Below are 9765 nucleotides of genomic sequence, written 5' to 3' on the forward strand. Positions count from 1 at the left end.
AACCCACATTCACAACAGATCAACATGAACATTTAAAGATGCCTTGCAATGAAAACTAAATGGCAATAAAGAAATGCCTGGCAAACCAGATAAGAACATAAGAAAAGAAGGGTGGATCTCCTAAGAGTTTTACTACTTAGGAAAAAATAGTTAAATCCGGTGAGGATGAGCTAAAGAGAAGTTCACTGTAGCTTGTGTGTTCTCACTACACCTCTTTGGATTTGGCTTTCAGTTTCTCACACTTAATCTCTAAATTTGAAGTTTAAAATCCACACAGAAGGGCAGCAAGCAAGAATAATTCAAAGAAGAGAGAATATTCTCCTCTACAGATAAAGTGGAAACAACACAAGAGAGAAGCAATCCACTGACCTTTGGAGGAACCTTGCATGACTAATGCAAATAGCAGATTACTCTTACTATGTGAAGAGCCACTCAAAACCAAAACCCCATCTGGCAGTGAACATAAAACACTAAGTGTCCACAACCAACCTCTGGGCACAATGCTCACAGCAACTCACTGATTTCAGACCAACACTCAAGCAGTGCAGTGGCGCTGCATTAACAAACAAAAATAGCAAAAAAATTTAAAAAAAAATAAAAATGGGAAGGATCTAAATGTGCAAAAAGTGAGCTGCTGGGAGCTGTTTAAGCAAAAGCATGGTCGTCAGTTCTCATAAAAACTGTGGCTCAGCCAACATGCTAAATCTTGCAAATCTGACCAAGTTCAGAAGGCTTAAAGTGTACTAATAATATATGTCTAATACTTATAAAGACAATCAAGAGAAGAACCGAAGAGCAGTGAGGCATGGAGGAGCAACAAATAACAACAAACACAAGCTAAAACAAAAGGGGTTTTCTTATGCTTTGAAGCTCTTTCATTTGAAGGTGAAAGCCTTGTAGATTTTCAAGACCTGGCTACATAAAGCCCTGAGCAACCTGGTTTCACCCTGCTTTGAGCAGGAAGTTGGACTAGGGACCTCCTGAGGCACCTTCTAAACTGAGTTTTCCTATAAACCAAACATCCTAAGTTGTTAACTGTCTAAACAGATGAATGGTTCAGTAACTGAATGCTAATTGGAGAAGAACTCTTGGCTCAGAGAACTTGCACCTGTAGCATATAATTTGGCATTAGCCACTGCATGCTGGTCTTTCAGATCCACTACACCACTTACTAGAGAGCAAGTGCCTTGCTAAGCCTTTAGGTAACACATATTAGAAACTCTGAAGAAAACTGCCACAATTTTTAATTATTCATAAATCAAATATTTTCCACATAGATTTTAGAATAACACATCACATTCCCTTCAGTGAGCCCTGACATGGCAAGTTGTGATGATTCATCTGAGACAGTGATTCATGAAGTAATACAACATACATAAACCCAAATCTGTGTTCAGGAATAGTGGATGGGGCAAGACACAAGCTTATCTTTCCCATTCTAGACCTCCATCTAAAGCAACCAGGAGCCCACATGTTCTACTGACACATCTCAACAATTGCTAAAGCATGGATATCTTCACCCAACACATGTTCCACTAGTTCCACCTCTCCCAGAAAAAGTGATAAAGGAAAATACTTGTATCATTCCTAGTCCAGAGTAGTGAATCCCTGCATTACCAAAGACTCAGCAGGGCTGCATACCAAGTGGTGCAGAGTCTTGACAGTCTGAAGAAATCAACATTAAACCAAAATGTTACAGCTCTTCAAAATAATTTCCGAACACTTAAGGGAGCTTACAAGCAGGAGTGGGACTGAGTTTTTATATGATCTGATAGTATCAGGAGAAAGAGAATGGCTTTAAACTAAAACAGGGATTCTTAGATTAGATGTTAGTGAGAAATATGTTCCTCAGAGAGTGGTGACGCACTGGAACAGGTTGCCCACAGAGGTCATGGATGCCCCATCTCTAGAGATTTTCAAGGTCAGGTTAGATGGGGCCCTCAGCAGTCTGAACTGGTGGGCAGCAGCCCTGCTCATGGCAGAAAGGTTGGAACTAGATGGTCTTCAAGATCCCCTCCAACCTTAGCCATCTGATGATTTATTCAAAGGCAACCGATAGTATGAATGAGTCACTTGTAAATATGTTAGGTTCTCCTAACTTGTTGAAAGAACATCAAGTCTTTGAAGACAACATCTGTGATAAAAGCTCTCCTTAAAGTCTGAAGAAACATTCACTGTTGTTGCACTCCAGCAGTGTCTGGAAAGTTGTACCTGCAGGGGGACTGCAGGGGTAACTGAAGCACGTAGTACTTGACTTTGCTGCTGTAGGTCTTCCACAAGCCAATATGTTTTTAATGTCTACAGTTCATACCCAAAGCTATATATCTCTGTATGTCTAGGCATATATTCATACAGGCACTCACATGCAAATAAATACCACTTCTAGTTCTTCCAGGAATTTTTAGTTTCCTGTCAGCAGTTGATTTGCCATATCTAGGCTGTCCCACTAGAACTTGGAGAATGGATAGCTTAAAAATGGTATTTACAATCCATTAAATCAAAAATATCCGGAAAAAAAAGTAAATCAAATGCTATTTAGTGTCTCACTTTATTTGCAGTATTCCTCCTGGTGCAGTGAAAGCTTAAGAAAAAGGTCTTTTTTAGTTTTTCAGTAGTTATTTTGCAGAAGTATTTTTTACTTACCATGCAAACTGTATTGCAAAGCTTTCTTAAATAAGGATTTGTACAGTTCAAAATTATGGTACCAAAAGGTTATTTCTATCAGTAATGCTGAATATAACAGAAAGTCTCAGAAATATACAAAACATACCTCCACAGTAATATATCTATTAAACATACATAAAAATATGTGCTGCTGTAAGAAAGTTACTCTTCTTTTGTCTTGATGAAGGTACAGCTTCCTCAATCTGAAGAGAAGACTTCCTACTGAAGTTAACACAGACCATCTGTTTTTCATTTGGGGTATATTCAAGTGTTCATTAAAGTGTCCTTACTAGTCATTTGCAGCATTTTTTCCCTGCTTCACAATGGTTTTCCTCCTAACATTGTGGCAATTTCTGCACATTACTAAAAATGGTCACTGTCATTGTACCATTTCCTCTGAAAAAAAAAGCAAGAGAAACAACAAAGAACCAAGCATGGGTCTCATCTAATTTCTGTGTAAAGTGTAAGAGTAACTTCTATAGATCAGCTTTTTCATCCTTCCTATGGGCATTTATTGTCTGCAATTATTCATCTGGGCTTCACTTGAATACTAATAAATTCAAAGAAATGAATCAAGTCTTCTTACTTTACTTTACTTTACTTACTTTACTGTTCGTTTTGTTGCTGTTGTTGTTGTTGTTGTTGTTGTTTGAATACATAGTTATCTACAAATGCATGCTCAAGCTGAAATGAAAAGGTTCATCATAATCTATATACACGTTCTTCAAATTTTTGCTGTGGCACTAAAAATTAATTATTAAATGCATTTTCATAGAATGCTTTAGGTAGCAAGATCACGTAGTTTCAAGCCCTGCTATAGGCATGGACACCTCCCTCTTGACCAGGTTGCTCAAAGCCACATCCAGCCTGGCCTTGAATACTTCCAGGAAGAGCACATCTACAACCTCTGTGGGCAACCTGTTCCAGTCCCTCACCACTCTCACAGTAAACAATTTCTTCCTAACATCTAGTCTAAGTCAACCCTCTTCCAGTTTAAATCCATTTCCCCTTGTCATGTCACTACATGCCCTCATACAAATTCTCTCCAGCTTTCCTGTAGGCCCCCTTCAGATACAGGAAACATGTCATTTTTTAAAATATATATATATATAAATATTAATTTTGTTGGCAGTTTATAACCAAATTTTAGGAAAACTACTTGTTATTACACAAAACTTTGTACATTATATATGTGAATATATATACATATATTTTTATATGCATATATTATGTATATTTATATATGTATATATTAGTCTTTACCTTTTTTTTATTATTGTTAAAATTTTTTATTCATCCATCATTCTCTGCATTGTATCCAGAAAGAGAGGTGGGAAGGCCCTATGAATGTACATGAGCTGAGCAGGAAAACAAAACATAACTAGGAGGACCCACTCAGGAAGAAACATTAGGATCAGCAGAGCCACAGTGCTCAGACCTAGGAAAACAAAGCACAGAAGATAGCCAGGAGAACAGCCTGGTTGTCCGCCACAGCCATCTCCAGTAGCAGATGGCTGATGCAACTCCCTTTCATGAGTTCCGGCCAGTCCGGTGACAGCAATACACACTACGGACAGACAGGGAGCAATTATTTGATAAGCTGATGCTACTAAAGCACAAAAATATGACCCAACAGCTAAGGAAAGAAAACAAACACATTGCAGACAGAAAGTGTTAGGAAATAACACAAACAATATACTGCACAAGTAAGTGTCCAAATGGGTCTTGCATACCTCCATAGGAAGGGACTCCATAACCTCCCTGAGCAACCAGTTCCAGTGCCCCTCACCATAAAAAAGTTACTCTGCATGTTAGTACTGAACTTCATATATTACTATACGGCTATTACTACTTGTCCTACTGCTATGCACCACAGAGAAGACCCTGGCCTCATCCACTTGCCTCCCACCTCCCATTAGACATTTATAATATTAATTAGATCTCCTCCTCAGTCTTTTTTTCCCTAGATTGTTATTAGTAATATTGCTAAACAGAGTGAGTAGTTTACTCTAAGCACTGTTGTTCACAGGAGCTTACAGTCACACCACCCACAGACTAGTTTTGCAGTCTACCACCACAGTCATGCTCACAATTAAACAAACATCTATAAATTCCATTGCTCACTTTCCCAAATGATATTTTTAAAATAAGCCAAATTACAAAATAATTTTCACTGAGATTTTAGTTCTTAGAAATGCCACACAATCCAAATGTTTCATGTCTATCCTATACGTGCTCAATATAATATGCCACAGCGCTGTCTGTGTAAACATTCCAATTTACTACAAACAGAAGAATAATTTGTTTAAGCTGTATAATCAGCAGAGAGGTGGAGCACAATAAAAGAAAGCATTCTAGCTTTAAAATGAATAAAAATTGATTGTGTCCCTATAAAAACTAAATTGGCAGAGTGTTAATTGCATTTCACATAAACATCTGTAGCAGTTGGTGACTCGTTACTGTCCTGTAATGCAATACAGGACACTTAGGAATAAATGCATCCTCTAGATGAGTTCATAGAGATTTTCTAAAAGCTCCTGATGAGATTGTAAAAATCTAATTAGACAGAACTGCTAATGACACTTAAAACAAAGGGAAATCTTTAAATACAATTATTTTGCCTCCCTTTTCTCTTGATAAATTATATTCAAATTACTGTTGATTGAAAAATGCCTGCCTTGAAGGGAAATTCATACTAATGAAGGAAAGGTCATCAGACTACAGAAGCATTTACTAAAGAAAACTGAAGTCACATGAAAATTTGAAAGAACCTACTTTTCTCTGTGTACAGCAGTATGACAGAATAACCAAATATAGCTGCCCTTACTATTGTTTACTGCTATCATAGTGCATTAGGCACTCCCCAGGGAGGAAAGCAGACTAAGTTACTTCCCTGAAGGCCTCAAAATTAAGACTCAGTACCCAAAAGGTGTAAACACATGTTTAAGTGTATACACTGCAAGCACTTCCTTCAAATTCAGCCACATTTGGTACTTGAAATCATACCTCTGCAGGAACACTGTATGGAAAAGCAATGCTTTGGGATATCATCAAAACCAATAGTTCATGTCAGGCACAAAAAGTACTAGTCAACTCACAGAATTTATTGGCAAAAACCAGTGTTTCCCCAAGACTTCAACTAAAAAAGTAACCAAAAAAAGAAAGAAAAGAAAAAAAAGAAAAAAAAAACGAAAAAAACAACAAAACTTGACAATGTTATAGCTACTGGACCAACAACCAAGAATATATAGGTATTTAAATAAATATATGCTGATTTAACCCTGCTGGGATATATATGTAAATTCAGTGCTTACTTCAAAACTGGCACTGGAGTAAGTTCTCTCTCATTTATGTCTGTATTAATGTTACAGTTTACAGCCAGCATATTTAGAATATTATGGTGATATGTAATGTATTAAAGAATGTTATTAGGAAATAATAAGTCCAATAAAAGTTTTAAAAGTCTGATTTTATTCTTGTTCATGTATTAGTGAAATTTAGATTCAAATGGGCCTCAAATACATGTATTTAAGAAACGTGAAAATGAAATTGCTTTCATTTCAGCTTAGGACTTTGCTTCCCTGATATTATTGCTGTGCTTTCTGTCCCCTTATAGCATTATGTGGAGCATACCTTTCTAAATGAACAAGACTTTGTGTTGTACCGCACTCAGTATATTCTTATCTCCAACAGTATAGTATGCTGTAAAGCAGCCTGGTCTCAAATGTGGCTGGTGCAGCACATCTCAGTAAATGAAGGAAGAGTGGACATATGGAACCGCTAGAGTCTGTTCTATTCATCTATTAATGGAGGGTCCTAAATCAAGAACTATACTTTGAGAATGTTGGTAGCTGCACTGATTATAATGAGAGCATTTACTCCAGAGGTTAATACTTAAACTGATTCAGATTCTTAAAGCAATCAGATATTGCTGGCAAAAAATGTGGTGGAAGACATAAGTGGATGTTCAGAGCAGTTCTAAAGGATTTCCATACATTGAAGCTAAACAGGAAGGCCAGTAGCAAGGTTTTTACTTGACCTGCCAGGTAATGTGTATTGCCAGCAATCTTCAGCCTGCAGAAGCTGATGTCTCTTAGTAAGCCCCAATGAACAGCTGTGAGTCTTCCACCACTCATTTGGAAATCACAATCACACTCCTTCCTTGACTTTCCAAACTATGGAATGAACACAGCCTTTTACTGACAAGGATTTTAGGATGGGAGTTCTATAATGAAGAAGTTCGGTTACCTTTGGTCTAAAATCTGAATCCCTGTGGAATGAAGCGAACCTGTAAAGTTCTTCCCCTGAGAGCTCAGCACAAAACCCTCCCTTTTAGTTAAATCACTGCTTAGAAAGCATGCCAGAAAATGTAACGTAGTCCTATCAATTAATATTAATTTTTATGCAATTTTCTTCTAAAAAAGTAAATATAGGGTATTGTTAATTTGATTATACTTTGTTTTGTAGCAGAAATTTTATATATCACCAGTTTACAATCACCAATTGCACGCATCTTGATGAGTTCACTCTTTCTGCACAAGTGGACAGTACCTTGAACTGATCAATTTGAGGTGCAAGAATGAAATATTCATGTTTTTAGAACCAATCCCATATATTCGTATGCTATGTTTATGTTTCTTTCTCTATCAGATTAAAAACTGCTTTTACAGCAACCACAGCAGAGAGATCACTAGAAGGCTGCTCTGGCAAGTAATCTTTCAGAAGAAGAAAAACAGTTGTTTCTCAGCACAATATCCACAGTACTTTTGGTCTGATATATGGCAAAGTATTTTTCAAATTCAGATCTTTAAGAAGTCAAAAAAGCACCCTGAAGAGAGGTCACAAATTTTTCTAGATTTACCGACAGCAGATAATCTGTTCTTTAAAATCTATCATACAGGCAACCTATAAAACACCCTTTTAAGACTGCAAGTTGTAGCAGTCTGGTATGACTATATACTAAAGTATTTTCAGTGCATCATAAAATTAAATTATGTGTTCCAGCCCACTGGCTGCTAATTAAGATAACACAGTAAGATCTGAATTCAAAATGCTGGTTAGTCTGTAAGGGGCCTCCTGTAAAGGTTTGTATATTAGACTATTAACTTAATTTTAGCTGGCCTGTAGTTATGTCATGTACTTGAACTGAAAATAAGATTGAACGCATTGAGAGAAAACTGGTCAACGAGTGCTTATATGAGTGTTTATGGGGAAAACTTTTAGACCCAATCTTAGTGCAGGCTACAATTTCTATTAGCATCCACAATGTCTTCGCTAAGAATAGCTCATACTTCCTTCCTTTTATAGACAAGCATTTAGATAAGAGGGACAGAATTAGTTCTGGGTTAAGCATCATTGAAAATAAGCATCAGATTTAAACTAAAAGATACAGTTAATTGCTTCTCCCTTGCACATAACTGAATCATCATCATCTCTTCTGGACAGAATAACTGAAAGTATCTCTTCCATGCCACCAATGTTCCATTTTCTCAAACCACTCACTCCTCTCTGTTACGCTTTAAATAAGTTCAGTGAGTGAAGAGTCTACCACAGAGAGTTCATTTTTGCAGTGTTAGTTCAGCTGCAACTTCTTTTGAATGATTTAATACATATAACTATTATGTAACTAAGATTGTCTTCCAATGTTTTAATTTATTCAGTCATTTCCTTTTCAAAACATGTGCTATAGGGTACAGCATACTTCCTGATTGTGATTTTGAAAGCCCTTATTTTATTAGTTACAATTCTAACACTAAAATATCTAGTTATAAAAATGTAAAGTCTTAGAAGGGTTGGAAACAATTGTTTTCATATTTTACCCCAGACTTGTGTTATAGGCTTTTGTCCCAAGGTGAATGTGGTAATGAAGTAGATGGGATTTGGATAAGCCCTAGATAAGGTATTTTGTTCCAGAAACACACAGAAATAAGTCTGTCAGGAGAAAAAGCTATGAGAATCATAGCAACCCACCAAGGATTAAAGGAAGGAAACTTGGAGCTACCTTTCTTCTGGTGTTCAAGTATGAGGTAGTCCAACTCATTAGTTATCTTACTCAACCTTGACATTCATTTATATGGAGGAAAAGGCTACAAACGACTTTAGCAGGCATACAGAGTCTCTTCCTGAGAGGAATATAGCTAGGAAGAAAACAGTATTTGTTTTACAGTAACTTGCAAAAGGAATGCAGTCAATATTAGGAGCTTATATCAAGACATGAATTATTTGTCTCCCCTAATAAGCATCCTTTTACACTGGCTACTATGTTTAAGCTCAAGATTGACACGGAGGCCTTGCATAGAAAAGATTTCAGCTACTGTCTCATGGTGCTGCAGATCAGATGCTGAAAAAACTTGCCTCATTCAGCACTGATTTAATATTTGTGTAGCAGCCAAGCAGACAAGTTTCCCATATAAGAAGAACATTTGAACTTAAGTCATCAACACTAGGAGAATTCTTGTTCCTTAATTAGGTTACTGATCCCTCTACATTTCCATGTCTTGACTAGTCCAACTTTTTCTGGTCCTCAAGACAGTCAGCCTGTCCCCTCTAGTTCATTTGAAATAGGATGGTTACAACTATCTTCCTGGTATGTTCCTCCAAATACCCTGTATTTTGCATTGTCATTTGCATACACGTTAACTGTTTTTAAGGGAACATAAAACCCTATCAAATAAAATCAATTATGTTTTATGCTCCTCATGTATGCGATGAAACATGAAATATGGCAAGAGAGAAGATGACCCACAAATCTCTAGATGAGGTGTGATTACTTTAAATTATCAGAGAGCTACTGATAGCTGCAGATGACTTTTAAAAGTTTGTTGGCCTACTAGCACTGTTTAAGATTGAAAAAAGGGGGGAAATAAATATTAAAAGATGTATTCAAATTTATCCCTCGTTTTTGCATCAGCTAGGAACTGTTGGTTGCTGTGATTTTGTGGGTTTCTTGGTTTGATTTTTTTTTTTAATTTATTCTAAGTCCTCTTGCTCTTAGTCTCTTTTCAGCCATTAAACACCAAGAAGTGTCATCTACTATTGAGACCATAAATAATTCACTTCTGAAGGATAATATGGTACATTTCACTGCTGTGAAGGCCATGT

This window comes from Coturnix japonica, chromosome 2 (genome assembly GCF_001577835.2).
Source record: "Coturnix japonica isolate 7356 chromosome 2, Coturnix japonica 2.1, whole genome shotgun sequence".
Taxonomy (NCBI): Eukaryota; Metazoa; Chordata; class Aves; order Galliformes; family Phasianidae; genus Coturnix; species Coturnix japonica.